General features: G+C 38.3%; 1 protein-coding gene across 3 annotated transcripts in view; it reads right to left on the reverse strand.

The window, feature by feature from the left end:
* Window positions 1-27040, reverse strand: part of SV2B (synaptic vesicle glycoprotein 2B) — a 105512-nt gene that overhangs the window by 53484 nt on the left and 24988 nt on the right. For 2 of the 3 annotated variants that reach the window (XM_075207723.1, XM_075207721.1), the window contains exon 1: window positions 16790-17041. The exons of the other annotated variant lie outside the window; for it this stretch is intronic. The gene's annotated coding sequence lies outside the window, so the exon portion shown is untranslated. Of the gene's footprint in view, window positions 1-16789; window positions 17042-27040 lie in introns of those variants that run through there. 3 annotated transcript variants of the gene reach the window in all.

The following is a 27040-nucleotide window of genomic DNA, read 5'->3' on the forward strand; positions in this document are numbered from 1 at the left end:
GCTCGCTGGCAGCAATCTAGTAAAAAAAAAAAAATGTATACATAGTCTTTCTGCTTCTACCATCTCAATGCAAATGACTAGAAAGAAAATGTCAGTGTGGATGTAGCCAAAATATATCACATACAAATCTCATGAAAACAGATTTGTGAAGCAGCCCTTAGAATTTGCTACAGATATAGGGCCTGGGTCATTAAGGAGAGAAAAGCATAAAAAGGAGTAACATTTGCACCTGGGCAAAACCATGTTACATTGGAGGGGGAGGTAAATTTAAAATGTGGGGACAGATTTATAGTTGGGGTAAGACATGTCCTAGATCAACTTTAAATTTCAGTGTAATAATAAAGCTATTAAGTATTTGTGTGTTAGATGAAAAAACAGCCAATATTTAACTTATGTGCAAAATAATAAACTAATTTGCACCAATTTCAATGTAACATGGTTTCTCCCAGAAAACATTTACTCCTTTTTTGCCTTAATGACTCAGGCCCATACACTGTAAAATGATTTATAGTGTATTCTAGTACATATTTTACTTTCGGAATTCTGAGGTATTCAGCTACTTCTCCAATCAACTTGTACAATGTACAATTGTTGACCTAACATTGCTTTTCTCTATCCTATCATTAGAGATAAGAGAAACAAATCAACAAAGCCTGCTATTGGCTGTTTTAAAGCAACATACAAAACCAAGAATTTGGCTCTTTGAGGAATTTAATGGGCTTGACTCATTAAGGCACGCAAAACAAAAGTAAATTGCGTTTGTTCGAAACGCACATAAATCGGGCATAAACACGTACGACATACTTGCCTACTTTTCAAACTTCTCCTCCCCGAGATCTCGGAAGAGATGTCATGTGACAGAGGGTAGGAGGGGTCATGCTAGGAAATGACAAAATTCATGGCATTTCATAGCAGGGGGCGTGGCTTAATGAAGCAAAATGTCATCATTAAACCCCACCTCCATCGCATCCAGGATGTAGCCTACTCTTCTGGGAGGACTCCCCGAAATTCATGAGCCTCCCGAAAATTCCGAAAGAGTAGGCAAATATGACGTACATATTCAACTAGGAGTGGATCTGAAGATATATTGAATACAGGTCTAGGTGCGCTCTGCTCTATCAGACAATATACTACAGGGTCCATCCAATACATATAGTATGTGGAATATAAAGTCCCAAAATAATGCACAGAAAAGAAAATATTCAATTAATGTCACCATAAAATAAATACATTTATTAGGATGTTATGAAGTCTACATAAAATGCATTTTTACAGTTGCTCCTGATTGCAAACACATGTTCTAGCGTGCAAACGCTACCATCACCACTAGTAATCGGATCCGTAGCTGGTGCAAGTATTACGACAGAAAGACACGTACCTTTAAGATGCCCAAAGCTTGACTCAGACATTGCTGTGTGCGATCGAGATTGGCAGCCCTTACTGTACACTGACTACGTGCATACACCCAGTCCCTTCCCTGTTCTACCCCAAAAATCACGAATCAACGGTAATGTTGGTCATAGCCACTGAGCATTATTGTCCTGTATCATGGCATTTTTTGCAAGCTAATTATCAGCTGCGGCACATTGTTGTGTTAGTAAAGCAATGACACAAAGCATACATCACTGAAAGGTAATTAACCAGCTAGTTTTTTGGATTTAGTTTTTGTTAAAATGATGAACTATGATTTTATTTTTTTGCTCAGCTATTTTTGAAATGTATTAATGAACTGAAAGAAGAAACTCTGAGGATGCATTTCAAGGAATTACAGACATACGCAAGTATGGAAATAATCAATGTGAAACTACACCAGCTTGTTTGTGATAATTATGCTCAGTCTTCGAGAATGCTCTTAGCGAGCATTTCATTTTAATTAGTGCTACATCATGTTCCTAAAGACCAATCTTCCAGTCTGGAACTGGCATTGTCAGCTAATTAGAGCAGCTGTTCTTTGATCTCAATAATAATAATCTGCAAATATATATGGTTGAGACCATTTGATGAAAGCTAATTGAAGTGTACGACCTTAGATCCAGCAATGATCTGGTTAAGTACTGAGAATTCTGTAACAGTTGCCAGGTTGTTGGCAGCAGAAGCTAATTAGTCTGTTCTTGTACCCTTTCTGACGGAGCAAATGTGCCTCCTTCATAAATTTAATGGATTATTTACAAATGTTAACAAGTTTTAAAAAAAAATCTCATATGATTAAAATTTACCAGAGCAATACACTAAATTTTTTTAATACATTTTTTAAAAATGCAACATAATAAACATTCTCAATCTATTTGGAATACCAATAAAATATTTATTGATTCACAATTATGAGAAATAATATATCCTAGCTGACTCAATGAAAATCCCATATGAAAACAGCATAGTAATGAGTAACCTACCAGCAGTTTAAGATCTATTATACCGATGCCTGCGTTTTTCTTGCTTTCTGTTCCATACAGAACACGGCATGAAAATATTAATGACTGTTTAGTAAGCAGTTGCTCACTTGGTGTTCTGGATGGTGTAAGCAAACCTCTCTGAACATTGTGCAGGCTTCGGTCTTTCAATATTCATTTCTCTGGATCCACCTCTTCTCCGCTTCCCTTATCAGTTGAAGTACCACAAGGCTCAGTGTTAGGTTCTCTGCTGTTCTCTATCTACACCACTTCTCTTGGAAAACTAATAAGCTCCTTTGGATTTCACTATCATCTCTTTGTGGATGATACACAGATTTCTATATCTTCGCATTATCTCTCACCATCTGTGCTGGCCGCGCTACTGACTATCTTACTGCCATTTCATCTTGGATGTCCTCTCACCAACTTAACTCAATCTTTCAAACAATGAGTTAATAATATTCCGAACCACCAACAGAAGTTACCTACCTGACATTTCTATTTCTGTTGACAACATGACCATAAATCCCACCCACAAGCTTGCTGCCTAGGTGTGATCCTTCACTTCGAACTATCCTTTGTTCCCCACATCGACTACATCTAAATCATGTTACATATTCAACACCTCCGTTCTGCACAAGATCTGCACCTCTCCACCCCCCTCATTACCTGCTCCTATTTCCGGTTACAGGACTGTTTTTGGGCTGTCCCCACTTTGTGGAATTCCCTCCTTCGCACAATAAGACTTTCCTCTAGTCTTCACATCTTCAAGTGTTCTCTGAAAACCCACCTCTTCAGACAAGCTTATCAAATTACTCAACCACCTTCTTAACCTTCCTAGGGTACCCTATTTTCACTCTTTACACATTTCACACAAGACAACAGCTTCTCTGATCCCATGACCGGCAATGTTGTGTGACTGGATCATACAGCCCACTAGGCACTTTTTACCTTTGCAATCTGGCTGGACCAATATGCAATAGGTAGAACTTACCCTCATGCATTAAACTCCCATTGCCCCATATATTGTAAACTTGCAAGCAGGGCCCTCTGACCTCTTTGTTTGTCTGTATTACCCAGTATTGTTTTATTACTGTGTTTCTTCCCAATAGTAAATTAAAATGGAATTTGCTGGCGCTATATAAATAGATGATGATGATGATGATGATAACATTGATTTTGGGGCCTAGATGCCCTGCTGTTCAGATAAACAGTGTAGGAGAATATGGGTACACATGAAAAGCTGGAATATCAAGTATGCACAAAATTTCGGCATTCAGGACTGACAAATGGGTTAGTCTGAACAGTAAGTGTGTGCAGGCCCCAGAATCAATGATTACTGCACTGATTAAAACAACAAAATATATGTAAATTGCAAAAAAAAATATTGAGTAATATTCAGGTGAAGTATTCGAACTTCATACATAAGCTACTCTAAGACCTTGACCCAGAAACTCATATCCTTAGTGCTTCACCAGTGTACTTTTTCTTAGCCTACATCCCAGAGTGAATGGGGCCAGAGTCCCATCTACCACCACCATGATCATCACCACTACAGCAGAGGGGATAACAGAGGGGGCTGGTCCACACCCCCTTCTCAGCAACACTTTATGTAGCCAATTAGATTATCAGAAAGCTCAGAGCAGCATTAATATTCCAGGAGAGGAGTGAGATGATCATTTAGGAGGCAGTGTCCACTCATGTGATGTTTAATGAGGACTGTGCTACACTGTGCAGTGTCACTATACGAGGAGGGGAGGAGGTATTTAAGTAGCCAAACTGAGTGACAGTGGAAGGAGCAAGGTGCCCATGCAGAGCAAAGAGGTGTTCAACATAGCTCTACATGAAATTATGTTCATATATCCAACTTGATTAAACTACAGAAATGCCAACTCAGTTTGTTTCTCGTCTCTCCTTTATTAGATTTGATAATTATCTCTTTTGATAATAGGACAACTTTTCCTGTTTATGTTTAAAGAATGTGGTTTACAACATTTTATAGCTGTTTTGTTTTCTGTGAAAGTAATCTGACAATGACACTCTGGCATCACAAGTTATTAACACGGCCGCTGAGAAAAAAAACTTTGTGTTTTGCAATTAAGCAATTCAAATTCGCACCATATGCAACCAAGCACACAGATATCACACTCTGTGCTCTTTAATAAACCAATGTGACTCACCAAGATGTGCGTGCATGAGTCATATAGGAGCCGTTCCAGTGTGCAATACAAATAGTCCAACTCAAGCAAAGGATAATCAAGATCAGGTTTCTAATAAAGTGCAGGGTTTTGCAATAAAAGCCTCTGGCTTGTTCACATGTATTTGTTTGTTATGATATATAAAGCCACAGGCAAAGCACATTTAAACCTGACAAAAATATAGCAGTAATAGGGACCACTGATCGCTATGGCAATGCCTTGCAAGCAATATCTGAACATCTAAAATACAAGTTGATCCTATTCTATTGTTTTTGCACAAATGCAGGCACGAATTTGTAGAAAGGCCACATAGACTGCAATGTTTGTTGCGGAGACTAGTAATAAAGATTAATATTGTTGTCTTGTGACAAATCTTTCATTAGATTAGTTTAACTATGAATAGATTCTGATATTCAGTTTAATTGCAAAAAAGCATTTTGTGGTTGCCATTCAGAACAATAAACTCAAATCCATCTGTAGGACTAAGTGGCAGGAATGTAGTGATGGTACTGTGACTTGCTTGCACATCATTTATTATTATGTATATTGATAACTCATCATTTATTTATTACAAACATTTAAACATGGGCTGAAGAGGGCTAAATGATTGACACTTTTTTTATTTTACAGGCAGATGGCAGAGGTGGTTGAGACCATGAAGAACTACAGTCATGACAAGTGGCTGGAATAGAGCAAACCATAAATAGGTGCGTGTGTGTGAGGGGGGTGTCAGTTAGATTCCTCTTGCATAAGGCACCTTGTAATTTCGGTTTACTGGCCCTTTAATACTGGTGCAGTGTTATTATAGAATGAGGAAAAACGAGCGTAGCTACTGTAGCATTGATGTCTTAATAATCTAAAGCTTCTTTGCAAATGCAATTTGCAGCATTCTTTATTGCCCACCAGCCATATGTGATGACCTCAACATTTGCATCAGGCAACTTAATAAAAACTATTTTGCAATCACTGCTTTAATTTTGTAATGCGATAAAAAGATGCAATTTGTCTGTGTAACATTTTCATTTTTGTGAGGTATTTGTCATTTCTTCTTTGCAAAAAGGAGAAGAGATTCATAAATAAGTCACCTTGTTCTGCATATTGTGATGAATAAAGATTCAGCAGGGGAAAAAAAATATTCTTTAAATATTAATGAGGAGAGCACGGGGCTGGCGCCAGAAGCTTTGTATCGCCAAGCTGAATGCCTGTCCTATTTACAATGAACCTTCCCTCAAATTGATGAGTTGCTTTTTTTTTATTATTTTGATGAAACCCTGCAGTATACAATGTGAAAGAACTACATAGTGCTGGCATGTTGTACATATTTTAAATATCATCTAGTTTGTAACCAAGACTTTCTCTTTGGCTCTGAGCTACAAAAGCTTGTGAAGGGAACACCTTTCATCTCGACTGATCAGAGGATTGCTCACTGCAACTTTGCAATCACAGACCAAGGCTACGAGTCTATGCCACTAACACCAAAAAGTTAAACTTGAAGGAAAATTGTAATAATGCCAGTAGTAATTATATAATAACATGTTTGGCATTTTTCCGTCCTAAAGTACGAGAACAGTAGTTTTTTGTTAGATAAAATTGTTTTACAAGTATTTATTATAATGCACGAGTGATGTTAATAATCCCTGACATTGTCTGATGTCATCATTTTTTTATTTATAGGGACAAAATGTGTATAATGAGGACTAATGAACCCCTACTGTAAATTAGTATGGGTATTACAAGTCACCTTGGATTTCTGTTATGTGTAAAAAGACCCTTTCTTTTATATGTTCACAGAACTCTTTGACTTCTAAAATCATTAAATTTACCGTGGACACTCCAATGGCCTGGGAAAATGATAATATGCTTCTAATTTATTGTGTTCTAAATATTCCACTAAATTGAATTGCAGGAGAAACTTTATATTACTAGGCAGTTAGCCTAACAATACTGTGAAATCCATATGGGCAAAACGATTATTATTTTTTTAATTTAGTTTAAGTTGTGCTGAATTGATCAAAGCAGATAACTGAATGCAGTCCTGTCTGATTGCTATAAGTTACAGCACATTTCTCCATGTGTTCTGGTGCCTAAATATTGTCTGATGTTCCCTTGGACAATACAACTCTTGTTACTTCTAAATTAGAAATTGTGTCTCCCCAGGATGACATTTATTTTGTAAGTGGCTAAAAGAACACAGATACACAAAGTGTACACACACCAAGGGCTAGATTTACTAAGCTGCGGGTTTGTAAAAGTGGGGCTGTTGCCTATAGCAATCAATCAGATTCTAGCTGTCATTTTGTAGAAAGTACTAAATAAATGAAAGCTAGAATCTGATTGGTTGCTATAGGCAACATCCCCACTTTTTCAAACCCGCAGTTTAGTAATTCTAGCCCCAAGAGTAAGTGGCTTTGCTGCATCTGTTACTTTCCTTTGCTAAGTGGACGTACAAGTGGGCCTCACAGTGATGCAGTGGTTGACAACACTGGGGTCATGGGTTCGATTACAGCCAAGGCAGTATTTGTGTGGAGCTTGTATGCTCTTCCTGTGTTTGCTCCAGTTTCCACCCACACCAAAACAATATACAGGTAGTTTAATTGGCTCATGATGAATGGACTGATTTCATACTCACTGAAAGCACTATGTGATATGATGGAGGTATATAAAGAAAGGTTAATAACAAGTGCTCAAACCTCACAAATCCAGCTGACGTAAAGGTTAGATGACATAGTTTTTCCTTAGATTGCAAACTGCACCCAATCAGTCGTGCCGGTCCATTGTGCCACTTGATAGTACTAGTTACAGTGATGTTATACTAGTTTGTAAACTAAGAATGGTGGAATTATTAAAATGTTCAAGGTACATTGTATATCACCTCTGTATGCAAGAGAAACATTATCAACTGGAAAATAATTATCCAGGAGATAAATGAAGGAAAATAACATTACATCATACAGCTTGTTGTTCTTTCTATTTTAAACATAGTTAATAAGACTCTAAAGAGTCAATCCTCATTACTACAGATCAACCACCACCAACCAAAGTTAGAATTAGGTCCTCTACAATGGATTGTTATACTGTGTAATAGCAGAGGGTGCTCCTAGTGAGTGCCATCAATTTTCCAATAAAAAATAATAACACAATAGCCACAATCCCTTTAACTCTCTAACACTTTCCCCAGCCTTCCCATTGAACATCTCATTTACACTTGTCCTCTGCAGATAAAAAGTCCAATATGACAGAGCATCAATCCTTTCCATGTCAATCACCCCCTTTGATGAGGAAATATATGTTCTACAATGTGTTCTTCAGCCTACATTCATGGCTCTCTTAGAAATCTGCAATCGACTGCACAAAGCCATTGTATGCTTTACCTGCTGTGATGGGTCATGATCTGTACATAAAGAGGAATACAGTTTTTATTATCTCACATAGCCTGTCTGTGCAGCCAGTTGTCAGCAGAGATATGTGATTCTGCGATTGTAACCAGACTAGTAATGTGAACCTGCAGGAGTTTGAGTAATTGTGATTATTGAATCTGTGATGAAAATGTTGTCTTTATTGCCAAATTGGACAATCAGTGCAAAGACTGAACACCAAGGACAGGTTTACTAATGTAACTATTACAAGTGATGCAGCAGCTAGCTGTCATGTTGTAGACTTTGGTGTCTCATGTCTACCAACATGCAGATCCCTGGTAGCGGTACAAGGGGTGGGGTTATGTCACAATGGCTGCCTAGTGCTGTAAAGTGCTAGGCTGCCGATTAGCTATCTCGCTTCCCCCAACATTCCCACCAACAGGACAAAGATGTTCCCAGGCAGGACAGTGGGACAGAGCCATAAATTCGGGTCTGTACCGCTGAAATTGGGACAGTTGGGAGATATGGAGCCTGAGTCATTAAGGAGAGCAAAGCATTAAAAAGGAGTAACTTTGCACCTGGGCAAAACCATGTTGCATTGGAGGGGGAGGTAAATTTAAACTATGGGGACAGATTTATAATTGGGGCAGGGCATGTCCTAGATTAACTTTAAATGTCATTGTAAAAATAAAGCTATCAAGTATTTGTGTGTTAGATGAAAAAACATCCGATATTTAACTTATGTGCAAAAAAATAAACTAATTTGCACCCCTTGTATTGTAACATGGTTTGTCCCGGAGAAGATTTACTCCTTTTTTTGGCTTACGTTCCTTAATGACTCAGGCCCATGGTGTCTATGTATTAAGGCGAACATAAAGGATAGTACAGCACATTTTTGCTTTTTGCTCCATATTTTCTTGTGGATGACAGCTTGACATGACCTGAAATTTACATGAAATTAATAATTATGAGAATTCTTCTGTCTAGTGCTGGTGCTGCTTATAGATTTGAAAGGGTGCTATTTTCTTCATTTATTTATTTACAAGCAAAGCTTCTACCATTTATTTCAATAGCCAATTCATTTCAATGGGATTTCTACAGAACCTGGAAATCCCACTAAAATGGATGGCAAAAGCTCCTTGCAGTTTGAGCCTGGATACATTTGTGAACACATGTGAATGCATCCAGCACTTATCAATCATAAGTATGCCACATGTGAACTGCATATGAAATGCATAGCGTTTAGGTGTTTTCACAAGCAGTTTGCACTTGCATTTTTGACACTAATGCAACGCCAGTGCCTAACGCATAGTGCTAGCATACCTATGCAGTTTATAGCTGCCATTGTATCATACCGAGAATTATTATCCAGGACCCCAGTGCTTTCAGTACAAGGCTGTTGTTTCACAGAGGGAGGGGGCTTCCCAATTCCCTTAGATAATTCAGCCCTGTGCTGAAAAGGATGGGGCTGTGTCACAATATTAAAAGTGGATCCCACACTGCAGGCTTTCTGGTTAGTGTGACCTGTCAAAGGCATTGTTTTGCCTTTAAAGCCATTGTTGCTTTAAATTTCCACTGCAAACTCGCTGAATAGCGGCGGGTTGAAAAAATCGAAAGTTAATACATTTATTCCCTGGTATTGACCCCTGTCTGGCTGACTACTCATTTTTACTTTCAACCTTTACTGGCTGCCCTCTCTGAACTACTGACTCTGGCGTATATGACAATATTATTGTTACTACTCTTTTCTTTGGTTACTATATCTGTCTTGCTGTGTTCATGATTCACAATTCCATACTGCATAATCCTCTAACCTATCTACCTGTCCTCCTATGTTAGTTCCTGTCCTTGGATTCCATTCTTCCTTAGTAATTAAACAAGTGACCCCTGCTGATCAATTACACCACATATTAAGTTTGGGGTACAGTGTAGGGCATCTCACTATAAGAAGGACATAGGATAATTCAAGGGTTCAGGTGGACAACCTCATTAATAAAGGGATAGTTCTTTTTACTTTGAAAAAGCCTTAGAGCTGATTTAACTAATACATATAATAGATTTGTCTAATCAACATTTACCAAGGGTCAATACAGGTAAAAAAAGGTAATCAGCTGAGTATAGAAGACGTACATTTAACCAGCAGCATAAGAAAGGGTTCTTTACTGTAAGAGTGGTTATGCTATGAAATTCCTTTCACAACTAGATGATGGAAAATTCACTAACAGAATTTAACACATTTTTTTTTTTTCAATTCTTATAAGAAATATTATCAGCGGTTCTAATTAGTAGAATGCATAATGAGAGCGATTGCAATCTCATTGCTCTATTTAGGGTCAATAAAGAGACACATCTATGAAGCCATATTGACAACTGCAATACTGGGGGTTTTGTTTTGCTGTCTTCTGGATCAACACAAATAGAATTTAAAGGGATGAACATGGTTGAATTTCCAAAAAATAATAATTATGTGGGAATCCTCTGAATGCATGCTTACAGAGTAGACCATCCTGTATCCTTTTCTTTTTCTTACACTCTATCCTTTCCTGGTTTTCCTGATAGTTAAGACCATAAGATACAAGTATCTGGAACCTCCTGACCACTACAAAGTAAGATTTATCTTTATCTTGACTTCAACTATCTACTATCTTTTCATTTCTCTTTCTCATATACCATCATAACTATGGCCTGGCTTCCAACTGTGACAGTGAGTCCCAAACAATATGAATTTAATATAATAGCACTTAGCATTTGTAAAATATGGCAAAATAGTACAAAAATGGGCAACATGACTGATACAATGCTTTATGATAAGCTTTAGCAATTAAGGTGCAATCATTTTTTATTTAATAGTAATGATGTATTTCCTTTGAGCTGAAGATGATAAACTCATTTGTCTTGTAAGATCAGAGACATTTGAGTAATGGAATGCTACATGTGGTCCTAGCAAAGGAAACAAATGAGGTATTTTATCATTTTATTAGTAATAATGAGTCTAATATCAGGAAATTGGACTCATTTTTCCATTCCACTTATCCCTGTACAATTTAGCTTACAACTCTTCTCTTTGATAACTGTGTTCTCATCTATTCCACTGGATCAGTAGTCTGACATATAACAGAAAGTTTAGGTGATTTCACAAATGTTTCTCAGGCACTGTTGTCTGCAGTATTAGAGGCTCCATAAAAAGAAAACTATTATAGTTGAATGGGTGAGAAGAGACATAATAAATTTCAGCTGTCATTTGCACCAACATTATGACAAAATAATATTTGCCAAATGTGTCAATGGTGAGACATTTTGGGCCTGATTCATCAGGATGGAAATTGCACTCACGTATGGCAGTATTCAAGTACAAGCGGATTGTTTTGAATAAAGGTAAGTACGTATGCAGACAGGCAGAACAGACTGCAGGATATGCACAATTGATATGGGCAATGTAAAGTCCCATTAGAACGCACCTAAAAAATATTAAATACATTAACACCTGTTAATAAAATAATCATTAATGAAAATACACTATATGGTCAAAAGTATTTGGACGCTTGACCATTGCACCAACAGGGACTGTAATGACATGGTATTCAAATACATATACTTTAACTTTGGGTTGGTCCCCATTTTGCAGCGATAACAGCTTCCACTCTTCTTGGAAGTTCTTTCCATAAGGTGTTTCTGTGGGAATTTGTGCTCATTCATTCTGTAGAGTATTTATGAGGTCAGGCACTGATGTTGGATGAGAAGACCTGGCTCACAATCTCCCTTTCAGTTCATCCCAAAGGTGTTCTATGGGGTTAAGATCAGGACCCTGTGCGGGCCAGTCAGATACTTCCACACCAAACTCACCAAAACATGTCTTTGTAGTCCTTGCTTTGTACACTGGGGCACAATCATGTTGGAATAGAAAAGGGCCTTCCCCAAACTGTTGCCACCAACCTATCTACCTGTCCTTCTATGTTAGTTCCTGGCCTTGGATTCCGTTCTTCCACAGTTATTGATCAGTGACCCCCTGCTGATTGTTACCCACCTGATGCAAACATAATATTAATTGCACCACATATTACATTTAGGGTACAGTTTAGGGCATCCCACTTAAAAGAAGGACATAGGATAATTCAAGAGTTTAGAGATGGGCAACCTCATTAATAAAGGGATAGTTTTTTTTTTTACTTTGGAGATGCCTTAGAGCTGATCTAACTAACACATATAAATAGATCCAAGGAAAATATAAAGATTTGTCTAATTACCTTTTGTCCTCTGCATGGCCATTGGTTAAAGTTAATCAGCTGAGTATGGAAGAAGAACATTTTTGCAGCAATATATGAAAGGGTTCTTTACTGTAAGGATGGTTCACCACTTGATTGTTTCTGCAAATCCAACCTATTTGACTTCCTGAACTATGTCTGAAAGACCATCACTGTAAACCACTTTATCATGTTAATGTACACCATGTTAGAGTTTACCCAAAATAAATACAAGCACTCCCAAAACTTTTGACAAACTGAGTTTTAACATTGCACATAATGTATTGTATACCTGAAACACTAGGGAAAGGAGAGCAGGACTGCTTCATAATCACCAAAACAACTAGACATTAGTTTCTCCTTAACCTATCCAATCACCTGTCACAGTAGTAAAGCAAACAAACTTATTTTCTATCCCTGTCAGGAACCATTTCACTAAGCATTGCAATGCTTCAATGTACTATCTCAGTCTCCTATGCACTGGAACAAACCATATTTCTGCCTAGATTGTAACTGCATAGTCATGTCAGTGATTAATGGGCTGTAGAGTTGAGTGGTTTTCCTGATCACTCCTTAGAAAACAAGAAAACATTTTTCTTATTAAGAAAAAACACATTTTTCTGTAAAAGTATAAAGAGAAAGATAACTGATATCTGAAATAACTCTGTAGAGACCCCTGCTATGTGTATGCTCTACATATAGGACCTAATGGCCCCTGTTCTATCACAAGAGGAAAAAGAACCACTTTGGTTTATGAGTGATGAATAATTCAAGGTAAAAGAGCTGAACGATTATGTCAATCTTTAGGACAGAATTGATTGCTCTAGGGCAAATGCAAAGAACGATTATACATTTGTGAATAAAATGGTGTCTTTTATTTACAAGTGTTTTTTACTGTCAAGTGTTACTAAAGCATTTCCCACAAGCAGTGTAGCCATAGTGTTTCTTATGTCTACGGCCACTCCCCACGCTGCTTCAGAAACATGATTTCTTAGGGTTTGAATTGAGTAGCGAAAATCCCTTTTGAGCCCACTCTGTTTAAATCCAACAATGCACAGGGTTCTGGCAGTAGACTGAGAACTCAGAAAGAGCTTCATTTGCATTTGAGACACCTGCAAAATCATCTATTTATTATTGTTGATTTGTATAGCACTACCATATTACACAGCGCTGTACAAAAAATATTTAATCATTCACATCAGTCCCTTCTCCATTGAATCTTACAGTCTAAACTCTCTACCACACACTCATTAACCTGCCAGTATATTTTTAGACTGTGGAAGAAAACTGGAGCACCCAGAAAATATCCACATGGTGGAAAACAAACAAACTCCACACAATAAGTGCCCTGCTCAAAACCTAACTTACAAACTCAGCACTGTGAGTTTTCCAAAGTGTGAACGTTGTAATTCTGACTACCGACATTATTTTTTGACTCTGGCCATAAAATATGTCAATAGAATGTTATATTCTAGTTGTCACTGGTTGTCCAGCAGCTAAATGGCTCTTTTAGTGAGAGAACTGGGGGTAAATTTATCAAGCTGCCGGTTTGAAAAAGTGGAGATGTTGCCTATAGCAACCAATCAGATTCTAGCTGTCATTTTGTATAATGTACTAAATACATGATAACTAGAATCTGATTGGTTGCTATAGGCAACATCTCCACTTTTTCAAACCCGCAGCTTGATAAATTTGCCCCCAGTTCTCTCACTTCTAAAAGAGTCATTTAGTTGATGGACAACTAGTGCCAACTAGAATATAATATTCTACTATCATATGTTATAGCCAGAGTGATGAAGTCACATTCTGTGAAAAAGCCAGTGGTCCTCAACAACATCCATGACATAATTGTTAATTAAATCTGCCATGTGAAAATGCATTTATAACTTAATTTATAACTAAATTAAGAATTCATCTTGTAACTAATTATGAGTTGTTGTACTTGTAGCAATATGTCATAAGTTGTGCTTTATGTTGATATGTATCCAAGCCTGTCAATGTGCATGTGTTGATTTAAGATTGAAAGTGCATGTTTTTTACCCTTTGAAATGTTGGGATGTAAAGTATGTGGTCTTCCCGTGAAAACCATGGACAGGTGCCCTTAAGATTTGAATCCTGAAACTTTATTCCTACTCTTCAAAACAAACATGAAAATGACGATAATACCCAACTCTACAGTATAATAAAGATGGGGGTGTATGTACTTAAAGCAAATATGGAGGAAAGAGAGGTACATTTTCACTCTTTTTTCCTTATATCTCACCCTCTATTGACTGCTATGTGGGATGGGCAGAGCTAGGGCATGCTCGCATGGAAATTAGATGAGTTTAGTCATTACCATGCAAGGTGTACACTGCAGCCTACTGTGGGGCCTGCTCCTAGTTCTGTTTCCTGTCCTATTTCCCCCCATCACCCCCTCATCCAAAGTCTTGTCCACCCTCGCAATCGAGTAACCCCAACAACCTTCACCACGCGTCTCCTCTTCCCTCTCTCCCTCTAGCCTGGGCTCTGTATGTAACAAACTGGCCCCCATCCATGATGTCTTTATCTCCCGCTCCTTCAACCTGCTTGTTGTCATTGAAACCTAGCTATCCTCTGATAATATAACCGTTGCTGCTGCTCTCTCTTTCCGGGACTTGTCTTTTTTTCACACACACCCAGACCTGGGTACTGGCAAGGTGGCGACATTAGAATCCTTCTTTCCCTCTACTGTTCTTTCTGGAATATTTCCCTTAAACCCTTTATCTCTCTTTAAAAGGACAATGGTCAGCTCAGACGAGAGGCAAATAGGCTTTGAAGGCGGTGAGGTGGTAGTGCATTGGTTAGGAATAAGGGGTATGAACTCGGATGATATGCTGCCAATATGTAGAAGGCTTGCAGAGGTTTATCATATGACTGATGTGCTAGTAACATGTGTAGTGGGAAATTATGTGGGAGTAGTGATAATGAAGGTGTTAATGAAGGAGGATTTATTGTCATTACAGTCCCATTTTCCTAATGTTGCTTTTATGAAATAAGAAAGAACCATGCAGCTAATTCTCACAGAGGAAGAAGGGAGACCACATAGAGCTGACTGAATTTTCCTCCTCCTCTGATCTCACAGGTATTGCATGACCTCCCAGCACTGTATACAAAGGAGGTCACATGGTATGGAGAAGGTCACATGATACAGAAGTTGTCTGCTCTGGACAAAGAATAAGATCGAGTTCAGTATTATTCTCTGTTTTATGACCTACCGAACCTCACTTGTGGCCCCAGCTGAATCTTATTGGGGCATAAGGCAGAGAACAAATGCAGGGGCCAATGGGACATAAAGTAGAGGAAATAACTGATGGGGCATAAAGCAGGAAGGAACTGGGAGTTGCAAGTGAAAGCACAATGGGCCACTTGCAGCCCTCAGGTCTCCTGGTACCAATACCCTGTTGTAAGTTCTCAGGAGCACGACCCTCTCTCGGAAGCATGGTCCTCTTCTTTTCCTGTCTGTTTCAGCGGGTCTCACCTCATCCACTTGTGCTTCCTTGTATTCTGCGTCTTGCACGTTCTGTACTAAGCTTTCTGTCTTTTCTGTGCCTCGCCTATTACATATTTTGCATTATACTTAATAATTTGGTATTAGTGCATTTGTTCTACTTGAATGTTCTGCATTTTGCCTTTGGTTGTTTTGTATGTTGCTTGTTGGATCTCTATGTTTTATGTACTATGCTCTATTTCCCTCCAGTGTATGGCTATACAGTATTTGTAATAGATGTATAAATGTAGGATATGAATATTTTTATGGAAAGCAAAGCTGAACTTTTCCCTGAATTTACAGTGTTTATAGCAATATAACATCTACAGTGTAGTTAAGAACAGTTGGTGCATTGTGTGTATTGATTAATATAGTTATCTGGTACAGAATGAGGGGAGTATTAATCAACATCAGGGAGGAGTGAAAAAGATTACTGAATACAACTGACTATATAACCTTGTGCCTTTAATGTGTGATCAAAATGTTATTTCTGGAAGGTGTTAAACGAACAAAATTCTGTTTTTCTTTTTAAACTTAAATTAGCAGCATTTTTAATTAGTGTATTTCAACACCCAGTCTTCAGCTACTGACAAATGAATCCTGAATCTCTCTTTCTCCTAGAACCTAGTTCAACCATCCCACGCATTGAAACGGAAAAAACGTTATTAATATTTGATACTACTGACCTAATTTAAAAAAGAGAATATGCTAATATGATCACATTGTTAGCTACATTTGGTAGTTCTCTCTATATACTGGTGTCAACTTTAATTATAAATTGACTCTGCCCTGTTATGGTAAATGTTACATACATATCCTGCTGCTTTTCATCTAAATAAAACCCTAAGGTTAAAGAAATATTTAAAACATTACTCTCAGTACTACATACACCATACAAGATACTTCTTTCAAAACACTAGTCTCAGTAGCAGAGTATAGTATATTCTTCACTCATATAACTGTGATAAACAAATCACTCCAAACACACTTGGCATAAGGCTCTGTGCTTATCGAGGTAACCGGAGCATATGTTGTACCATTACCAGAGTGAAATGATACAGAGGGTATAATAAGATAGAGCTTTTGTGATTCTTACCAGATCAAAGGAATGATGAATTCCACAATTCTGCAAAATCCACCTTTTTATTCTGCAGGTGCCATTGAGAGAGGTCCTTCAGAGGCTGCTGTGCCCAGGGCAAATCACAAGCATACGATTAAGTATACAAGCTCTTGAGAACCAAGCCGATCATCCCAGTGTAATAGTATATCCAGGCATCACTGTGATACGAGGAATGGAAGAGTCCATCAGGCTGCATAACACACACACACACATAAAACAAGCACTGAGGCTCAGGGGAAGCAGGGACTGGAGGAGCAGATGGAGGGGAGGGGGAGGAGGATTGCTAACATGACAGATGTGATGACTTTTAAGTTAAAGAGAAAACTGATGATGCACAACATACAGAACAGAAAGCTAATGTAAAAATGAAGAATTGTGATAATTTGCACCACTTCAACTACACTGACTTTATGAAATGTTATTTATAGTCTGGCAATGGTATTGAGCACTTAAAGTCCTGTGATGGAGAAAAAGCTGGTCTTATGTTCAGCCAATTGCTGCACTGTAAAGTGGCTATACATGCATAGATGATGTTGGTCAACTGTGACCAAATTAGGCCGCCATTGTTGCATGTACATGTACTGCCAAATCGTACAAGCATCTGGTATGATCAAAATCCAATCCTGTTGGATTAGAAGTGAATGGCCACTGTGGAGATCCAGCAGGCCGATTGCTTTATGCAACAAGGCAGTTCCAGGTCATGCCTTGTCAGGGGCTGGCTGGGCTGGGGGGCAAAGGGGCATCTTCCCCCCCGGGTCGGTCCCATAGTGGGCTACCTTGGGCTGGGTCACTGGGCCACCTGCTTTTTTTTCCTTTAAATTAGGCTGCTGAGTCAAGTCTTGCCCCCCAGGGCTGAAATTTGCCAGCCCTCCCCTGTATCTTGTATTTGATCAATGAAACACAAGAGGTGTGGGTGACTTTGTCAAATATGGCACATATCTGGTCATTTAATGATCGACTCAAATGACCATGTATGGGCCGTGTTTAGACAGTTTTAGTAATGGCCCCAGGTAAATCATCCCATTATTCAGTGACTCTTTCTAGAATGTTCTTTTTTCAGCTAAGGACTTAACATTACTGGCTTATGCACCTGACAGGTGGTCTTTTATCGCAGCAATCATAATTGAAATCATCCATCTTACTAGTGTCTCAATTAGTGTAGCTAGCTTTGGTTGTAAAAAGAAATAATGATTACGTAAAATGAGTAAATTGACCTGTGACCACCTAATGCAATTTGTGAAGCCAGTAGAATTTTTGTTTTTATACAGGAAGAAGTATTAATAGGAGGAAGATCGATAAAAGCAGCATATAAAAGGCTTCTATAGTATCAAAGCATTATGTGTGCACATCATATAGTGTGGTCAACTTATTTTGTTTCTTCATTCAAATTTTCAATTATTATTATCAGTATTACTATGTCATTATTAAAGGAGTACTGTCAAGGGTAAGCAGTACATAGTGCACATTATAACAATAACAAAACTTGAACACACAAAAAGAATGAGAGCCTGGGGTATAACACAAGCTACTGACCCAGGCTCTATGCTTGCCTGCCTCTTCTCTCCCCCATTCCGCCTCTATAACCGCAAGATGTCACTAAATTTACATAAGGTCATATATACGGATGCATTGTTTGTGCCCATGAGCCAAACAAAAATGAGTATTTTACACAACAAAAATTTGATTTACATCCAATTCTACCCAATCCCCACAGGGAGCATTCTAGTGACCACTATGCAATACAAACAGCATTCTTGTGGCCGCTATACAATACAGAGAACATTGTAGTGACCTCTATGCAATAAAATGAGCCTTTTTATGACGCTTATACAACACAGAGAACATTTTGCAGGTCCAAACAGAAATGAGTATTTTACACAATAAAAATCTGATTTACATCCAATTCTAAAATGAGCCTCACAGGGAGCATTCTAGTGACTAGTATGCAATACAAACAGCATCCATGTGGCCGCAATACAATACAGAGAACATACTAGTAACCTCTATGCAATAGATTGAGCCTCTTTATGACCCTTATACAACACAGAGAGCATTCTGCAGGTGCATACAGGGGAAGGGAAGAGTCACTGACACAAGATGTAGGAAGGAAGAGTTGTTCCAGCTTAACAACTATAATGTATAATTAATGTATAATATAACTATAATGTATAATAATATTATACATTAATAAAGAAAATATTTTAACATTTATTTAATCCAAATCTAAAATACAAGAAATTCTGTTGAACTTTCAGATTTTAGAACCAATTTGGGAATCTGAACCAATTGGGCAAGAGTTCCTATGGATGCATCCATAGGGAGAGAGTAGGTAAAAGTGTTTGGGAGTGTTTATTTCAATAAAATTATTATATAAGTTTTTTTTATTATTACTTACTATTGTGGAACTACATGTTCCAGTGAGCCCTGGCTGCCATGTTATGCTGGTATTGTGGCAGCCATTGGCAGCAATGGACATGTTGATGCTTTTAGGTCAATACCCCCAACAGGGCGTAACATTTTGTGTGCCCAATTTGTCCTGATTACCTCCAGGACAATGTCGGAATACAGTAACTACAGGCAAAAAATGTCTCTTGTATGTACTACACCAATATTTCAATATTGTACATTTCCAGGGTCAAAAATAAAACTTTGAAACCTGTGACTGTCCCTGAAAATTAGTGATAGTTGCCAACTATATATATATATATATATATATATATATATATATATATATATATATTACAAAAGGAAGGCAATCAGACAAATTGAGTGGCAGGGAAGAGTAAAAGAGATTGGCACCCAAAGAACGCTAGATGTTAGACTGACCAGTTTCTCTGTTTTCTGAAGTTTGATGTTTACATGGCAGAAGACTGTTGGCATATAAGAGAGCCTATGCTCATTAAGGGGCTTATTTATGGAGCATATAGCACAAGTAAGAAAATATGTGCACAAAAAAAAGCATACTGGCATCCCATACATATTGTGATGTGAACAACTAAAAAAGAGTACTACTTACGGCAGGTGCACCATTGTGTATATGTACACTTGATGGAACCGCAAGAAAAATAGACGCACATCCAACTCTAAGGGCTAGATTTACTAAGCTGCAGGTTTGAAAAAGTGGGGATGTTGCCTATAGCAACCAATCAGATTCTAGCTGTCATTTTGTGGAAAGTACTAAATAAATGAAAGCTAGAATCTGATTGGTTGCTATAGGCAACATCCCCACCTTTTCAAACCCGCAGCTTAGTAAATCTAGCTCTAAATGTGTACCTATAGGAGAATTACTGAGTGCCCTATAATTATTTATAACTATGGATTTTTAACAAGACATCCTGGGGCAGCCTGAGGGAAGTACTGACAACCATAGAGTGAGTCCTAGGAAATATTAGAATTATATGTTGTAGAGCTAAGGGAATACACACACTCTGCTTTGTTCTGTAAAGTGTATCAACCTTGAAAAATAATATCACAACTGACAATGTTTCCTTCCTACATGCAACAATTGCTAGCACATATTCCATTATCTGATCACTTACACTTACTGAATAAATGGATTTTGTCAAACCCAGTGGTCATTTTACAGTAACAGGAAGCAGTTCTTCAGACTAGAGAAGTGTGGCCATCAGCCTGAACGCAGTTAAAATCACGTGGGTGAGTGATTAGGTGTTTAGCCTATGGGCTTGTATATATTTGAACCAATAGGTAGAGAGAGGGGGGTGGTTTTGTTTTATATAGGTGTTGGTTGTCATCCATTTTCCCCTCTCTGTTTCCGGATTCCTCCCTCCCTCCCGGCTGTTTTTTAAATGGTTTTGTTTCTTCGGTGGGAGAGCAGTGCAGTTGGTAAGTTTGCATATGGTGCTTCGTTTATATGTCATAGGTCACTATCCCCCCTTTCGTATGGTGTTGTCATCACGTGTGTTGGGTCCAGTGAATGGGACTCCGGGCCAGTATGTTGATTATCTCTGGCGGTTTATATAGGGGGGTGTAGTCTTGCCGTTGGACATATATTTCGCACCGGCCAATAGATAAGGTAAATCCTGGGTTGGTGGTTCAAGGGCCTTACCTTTCCACCGTTATTGGTTTTGTGTTTGCCTTCTGCCCTGCTCTCGTCCGCCTTCAGCCCCTTTAGTTTAATATATCCATTTAATAAATATTAATAAATATATTTTAATTCCAACGTTATTCTGGTGTCCGTGTCGTTATTGGTTATAGGTATTATGGTAAACACTATGAGCTTCCTCACTGTGCATTTTATGCATTTTACCTGCAGATATTTGTTTACATGAGAGAAGATCACTAAAACAAAATAAGGGATATGTATTTCTGCTAAAAATATGTTTTTATATACAGTGAAGTTGAAGACTTAATACATAAGTCGCTCTGAGCAAATGGTGACTAAAACTGAAGTATATTTTCTTAAAATGAATCACAGTGGTGGGCTATTAGAATAAGCTTAGTATTTATCACTGTTCCTTGGCTTGTTTCTTCAAACTGCTTGAAATGATTTATATTTCTGCACAATTTCCATGGTGTCATGTGACTACCATGGCAACCACAGACACGGGACACATGTTGTAGTGAGGCGAGGTGCTCTGTCCTCACCCTTCTTTTCCCCCCTCTAGCTTCACATAACATTCTTAAAGTTTGTGTCTTTTTGACTGGAAGCTATACTTGTCTGCTACACAGAGATATTGTAAAAGGAGATAATGATTTGTAGAAGGACAATAAAAATCACTGTCAGATGCATGCTTAAAACATATTTAACTTGATATTTATATACTTAAAGGAGAGAGAAAAAATTCTATGTGGGATTGCTGCTTTAAAGGAAGATTTTAGGCAGTAATGTTTCTCTTCCTCTTGCAATAACATCTATGAGGTCCATGTCTCAGGACCCTAACAATGTATGGGATACAGACACCACCTGCACTCCTGAATCTCCTTGAGATTATTTAATTCATGTAGGTCTGCAGTCAGATTGTTGAGGAAGCTAATTGGCTGAGCCATCCACACTTATCCAATCAGTTTCCCAAACATACCCTCAGCAGAGCAGGAAATGGCACTCTCCCTTCACCTCTTCTTTTTTCTATCCTTATATTTAATATTGGTCAGTTGAAAAACATACTTATATTTTTTTTCTAGTCTGTGGCCTCACAGCTGCCTTTAAATTTCTCATATGCTTTTATTAATATTATTTCTTGATTTGTTCAGATATATTGCACATTTTATTATCTGTCTGTTACGTAGTGAAATTTAATAAAAACAAGATTTATAAAAACAAAACGCATGTAAACAGCATAAGTAGGTATGCACACTTAGAGGGTAGTACTAACCTAATACACAGGTCTATGTCTGCAAACTTTTACTGTAAATTCTTTGCTTTTGATATTCAAATTAGAGGTAAGACTCTTATTGTTATTATTATTATTATTATTATTATTATTATCATCATTGTTTTTGCCTGTGGAATTTTTCTCTTGTTCATTCGGCAATGATATGCTCCCACCCTCACAAGCATCAGCCTATAAATGGATAGGAGCTGCACATATTAGTTTTATCAACAAGGTATGATGAAGACAATAGAACATTATTGCTTCCTTTTTACAGTGGTAATTTTACAAATAGAAGAAATAACCGAGGGCATTAACTGAGCCTCAAAAGCTTTTTCCTTTTTTCTCCCACTAATATTTGAACAGCTGGTTGATTTGAGTACTGTACATCTTCCTGCTATGGGAGGAGTAAAACAATGTAATCTGTAGGATAGATAATTCAGTGAAAGAGGATTAGTCCCTGGAACACAGTCATCGCCTAAATATAGACTACTTCTTATTTGTGTTTATCCAGATCTCTCTGATCATCACCCGTCAGGCAGGTTTCCTCGCTGCAGCTAGATAGATCAGACAGCCATTCACTAGGTGTTCCACATTATAGTGTTGTGGCAGGTACTAGATTAGACCTGGCTTAATGCAAGATAAAAGCACATGTGTCAAGAATTTCACTTGTACTTTGAGCACATACTAGATCTCTGAGCTCTTCATTTAAAACCAATTTTTATTAAACTGTTGATATGAAATATGAATACTATATTACCCTGACCAATTACTTTAAAACAAAAAATAGCTGAATCCATCCATAATCTTTAATTGTATTTGCCTAAAGCTGGGTACACACTACATGTTTTTCTTCCAATAATGGCCTTAACCAGCCGGCATATGACCACTTGTTCGAAAGTCGGGTCAGTGTGTGTAGTAACACAATGGTCAAAAGTCTTCCCAAATGGTCGATTGTCGCCTCACTTAGTTGGTCGTACTGTTCAATATTTTCGTTCCAATCACCTTTCCATCGTGTGGTGTGTATAAATTTCCGATCGATCCACGATAATCCTCCCATACTTTCTCGAGCTGGGGCTCCGTTGGGGACGTGTGTATGGAAATTTCAGATGCCTGTACCTGTTCCACGTGGTGCGGTGTCCGCACATCACTGACTTGTTAATTAGATGATTGTAACGGAATAGCAATAGCAGTAGTCTACTGCCTTGATGCATCTAGCATATGACAGCCAGTTTAATAAATTGTAGTATTATACCAAAACAACGTTTTTATGTGTATTTCGTATGTCTGCCTTCTTAATTAGGTCCCTGTACCACCTTGTTGGTCACGCAATACACATTTTTTTGTAAAGCAAAATATGTGTATGTCAGTGTGGCTAAATCTATTACAGTGTCCATGTACTGTACTAGATTACACACGTTTTTGTGTTTTGTATACAAGTGTATTGTACCTGTCTGGTTGCAGACCATTACACTTGTGTAAAGCACATGTGTCATGTAACCCTTTAAATCTATAAATGGCAACCTATTCATATTTATCCTTTATAAACTTACTCCTGTCTAAACCAATAAACGTATACACTTTATAAACTAATATTAACCAATATTAGCCTTTATTAACTAATAATTGTAACATACCCAGAATAAACCACACAGTGTTAATGCAACAGTTTTATTGCAGAATAATTTATAAAAATATTTAATGCAGAATAATAAAAGTTATAAAAATAGTACTACACTTTAAAGGTGCTAGTGGGTTGTTGCACACCGTTCCAAACAGCATAGACATTTCAACAAAATTCTTCTCAAGCTTCTTAATTTTTTTCTTGATGTCACTTATAATTGGTGTTATTCCTTTAAAATAATCGTTGAGCTTTACAATGTTTTTTTTTCTCCCTCAGAACTTTCATTGGATATGACGATGGTATCTAGGAAACAAGGAAATAAAAAATGCTTAGCATTTAAACTCTATATCTGTACTAAAGTTAACAAAAGGCTTTATATAACACCAGAAATAGTCCCATTTGCTCACCTTGCACAATGCTCGAGGGTTCATTCATGCACAGGAAATCCCTAAAGTCATCTGGGATGTTGGCCCGTATCTCCTGTAGTAGGGGCATATGAAAGAAGGTGTCTCTCCTCTTGAACCATGGCTGTAAAAGTCGCTACCGGGACAGTCGTTCTTCCACTTATCGTCTAAACGAGGCTAGTCTGTATGCAGGCTATAGACCGAGCGATCGGACCATTGATCGGATGTAAAATTGATCCGCATAAAAAGTTGGTGGAAAATTAGACAGTGTGTACCCAGCTTAAGAAAACATTTATCAGCGTTATTATTATTTTTATTTATAAGGTGGCACATGACTTCCGCAGTCTCATACATAGGGGTTAGAACATCAACAAAATTATAAAATTATATAAGTGCACACAGTTAAGAACAATGGGTACAGATAAATAGAATAATAAATGTATTGATGCAATTAACAGAACAAATTGTATGGCATACAAAACAATTCAGCATAAGACATAGATACAGACAAGAGACATAGGGTAGAGGACCCTGTTCATGAGAGTGTGAGAAGGTGTCCCCCAGAGCCCGCAAAGAGGGCGAAGAAAGGAAGAGAGAAGAAAAGCAGACTCACCTGCCCTGGGATCCAGTGATGGTAAGATCTCCTTTTCCTTCCAAAATGATTTCCCATGAGCCAATTGGCGGCCAGAGAGGTGAGTCAATCAAGGCTCGCCTCCAACTGTTTGAATTTTTGGTGCCCTGGCAAGCCAACTGGGACTTGCTGCATCACCGCGAAGCTCTGGCGAGATGACTAATATATATCCGTCATGGCCGGCGCCAAGCCCAGTTCATCGGTGGAGCCAAGGGAGAGAGGACGCTGCTGGAGATTCTGCATGCTGAGATGAAGACAACGATGGAGGAAGATCTGGATGGCGAGAGCAATGGTTCCAGTGGCAGCTGAAGGCAGCCAGGGAACCAGAAACAGAGACAGTGTGGACCTCCACAGAGATGGCCGGAACAAGGCAAGGCTTTTGTGGGCATACCTCTTCCAGGCTTGCATCTGCACTCTATTTTTCCCCACCTCCCTTTAGGCATAAGGCCCTGGGAAAAATCCGGCACTAGTCCTAAGCTGCAATAGTAGGCATAAAGCCCTGGAGAACCAGGATTGATTAAGGAACATTTAAATTCAGGCATAGTCTGTGGGATAATTAAATTCAAGCCATAGGCCTGTGACAACAGTAATAATATTCAGGATTAGCCTGTGGCCCCATTCAACTCAGGCACTAGGCCTCTGAGCTTGGAGGTACCCTTCCAATTATATTGTGTTAACTTATGTTGCATTTGTGTAAAAAGTAACCTGGCCTGCGTATTATTACCGGTATTAAAGTAATAGTGTGCATTATTACAGTTAATACGGTAATTTTAACACCGGCTTTTTGCTCACGGCTCCCTGAGCTGCAAGCAGAAATCTGTGTTAAAATTACCATACTAACGGTAATAGGTTTACCGTGATGTAATTCTGGGGCGGGGGCGGTCCAAATGCTTGATTCCAAAACAAAGCAAAGAAGGTGGTTCTGGGCACCATGAAGTATAACATAGATTATATATTGGCTACCAACACTAAATAAGACTTGAGTGTAAAAGTGCCCTCTATATACTGTCAATTATCCATGTACCAGTTTCACAATGTTGGTAACATTTTTGTGTTTTGTTATGAACTTTTTCACTATAGCTATAAAGTATTTCCATGACTACAGACATGACCCATTTTAAACAGCACTTAACATTCTGCTTCCTTTCATACTTGTTGTCTCAGTTTCGTGAACTTGTGTTCTTTTTACTTGTAATGTATATCATCCAGTTGATAATACCATGACGTATTAACATTGTTATTCATTTTTTTGCTCATTTATGGCTGAAAAGTAAAATTGAAAATGATCAGGGGCCTGATTCATTAAGGATCTTAAATGAAGAGGATCCTTATTTCAGTCTCCTGGACAAAACCATGTTACAATGGAAGGGATGCAAATGAGTGTTTTGTTTTGCACATAAGTTAAATACTGACTGTTTTTTCATGTAACACACAAATATCAGCTTTAAATGCCAGTGTACAAATAAGCTATCAAGTATTTGTGTGTTACATGAAAAAACAGTCACTATTTAACTTATGTGCAAAACAGAACACTCATTTGCACCCCTTCCATTGTAACATGGTTTTGTCCAGGAGACTGAAATAAGGATCCTCTTCATTTAAGATCCTTAATGAATCAGGCCTCAGGTCTCTACAGTTTGGGGTTTTATCTTTATTATTATTATTGTTGTTATTATTCATTTTTATTTATAGGGCACCACAAAGTGTCTGTACTGCCGTACAGAGACAAACAATAAGACAGTAAAAGGTAAAACAGCACGGTACAGTTAACAATAAGCACTATAACTCAGGAAGCTCAATGCACAGCTAAAGAGACAGGGTGTGGAATATTTAGCACAAGCTGGAAACCTGTGCCCAGAAGGGTGGGTGCGGCTGACAGGTTAAGAGCCACTGAGAGGTGCAGAGAAAAGCGAGAGGAGACAGAGAGCAGAAGGTCCAAGAAGGAGGTGGGCTGAGTAGCTGGAGAGCAAAGTTAAAAGTGGTGGAAACAGAAGGAGACTGGGTCCTGCTCAAAGAAGCTGAAGACGCAAGGGTGATACAGAGATACAGTCACACGGAACGAGAGAGGAAGAAGGGATGAGAGGGAAAGGTAGCCAACTAGGTGGGTATTTAAGCGGAAGACTGAAGGGATTTAAGAAAAGGTGGGTTTTCAATGCCCATTTGAAACTGCACAGATTAGGGGATGTTCTGATGGAGCAAGGGAGAGTGTTCCAATGGAGGGGGGCAGTGTGGGAAAAG

Source organism: Mixophyes fleayi, chromosome 4 (assembly GCF_038048845.1).
Source record: "Mixophyes fleayi isolate aMixFle1 chromosome 4, aMixFle1.hap1, whole genome shotgun sequence".
In the NCBI taxonomy this organism is placed as follows: Eukaryota; Metazoa; Chordata; class Amphibia; order Anura; family Limnodynastidae; genus Mixophyes; species Mixophyes fleayi.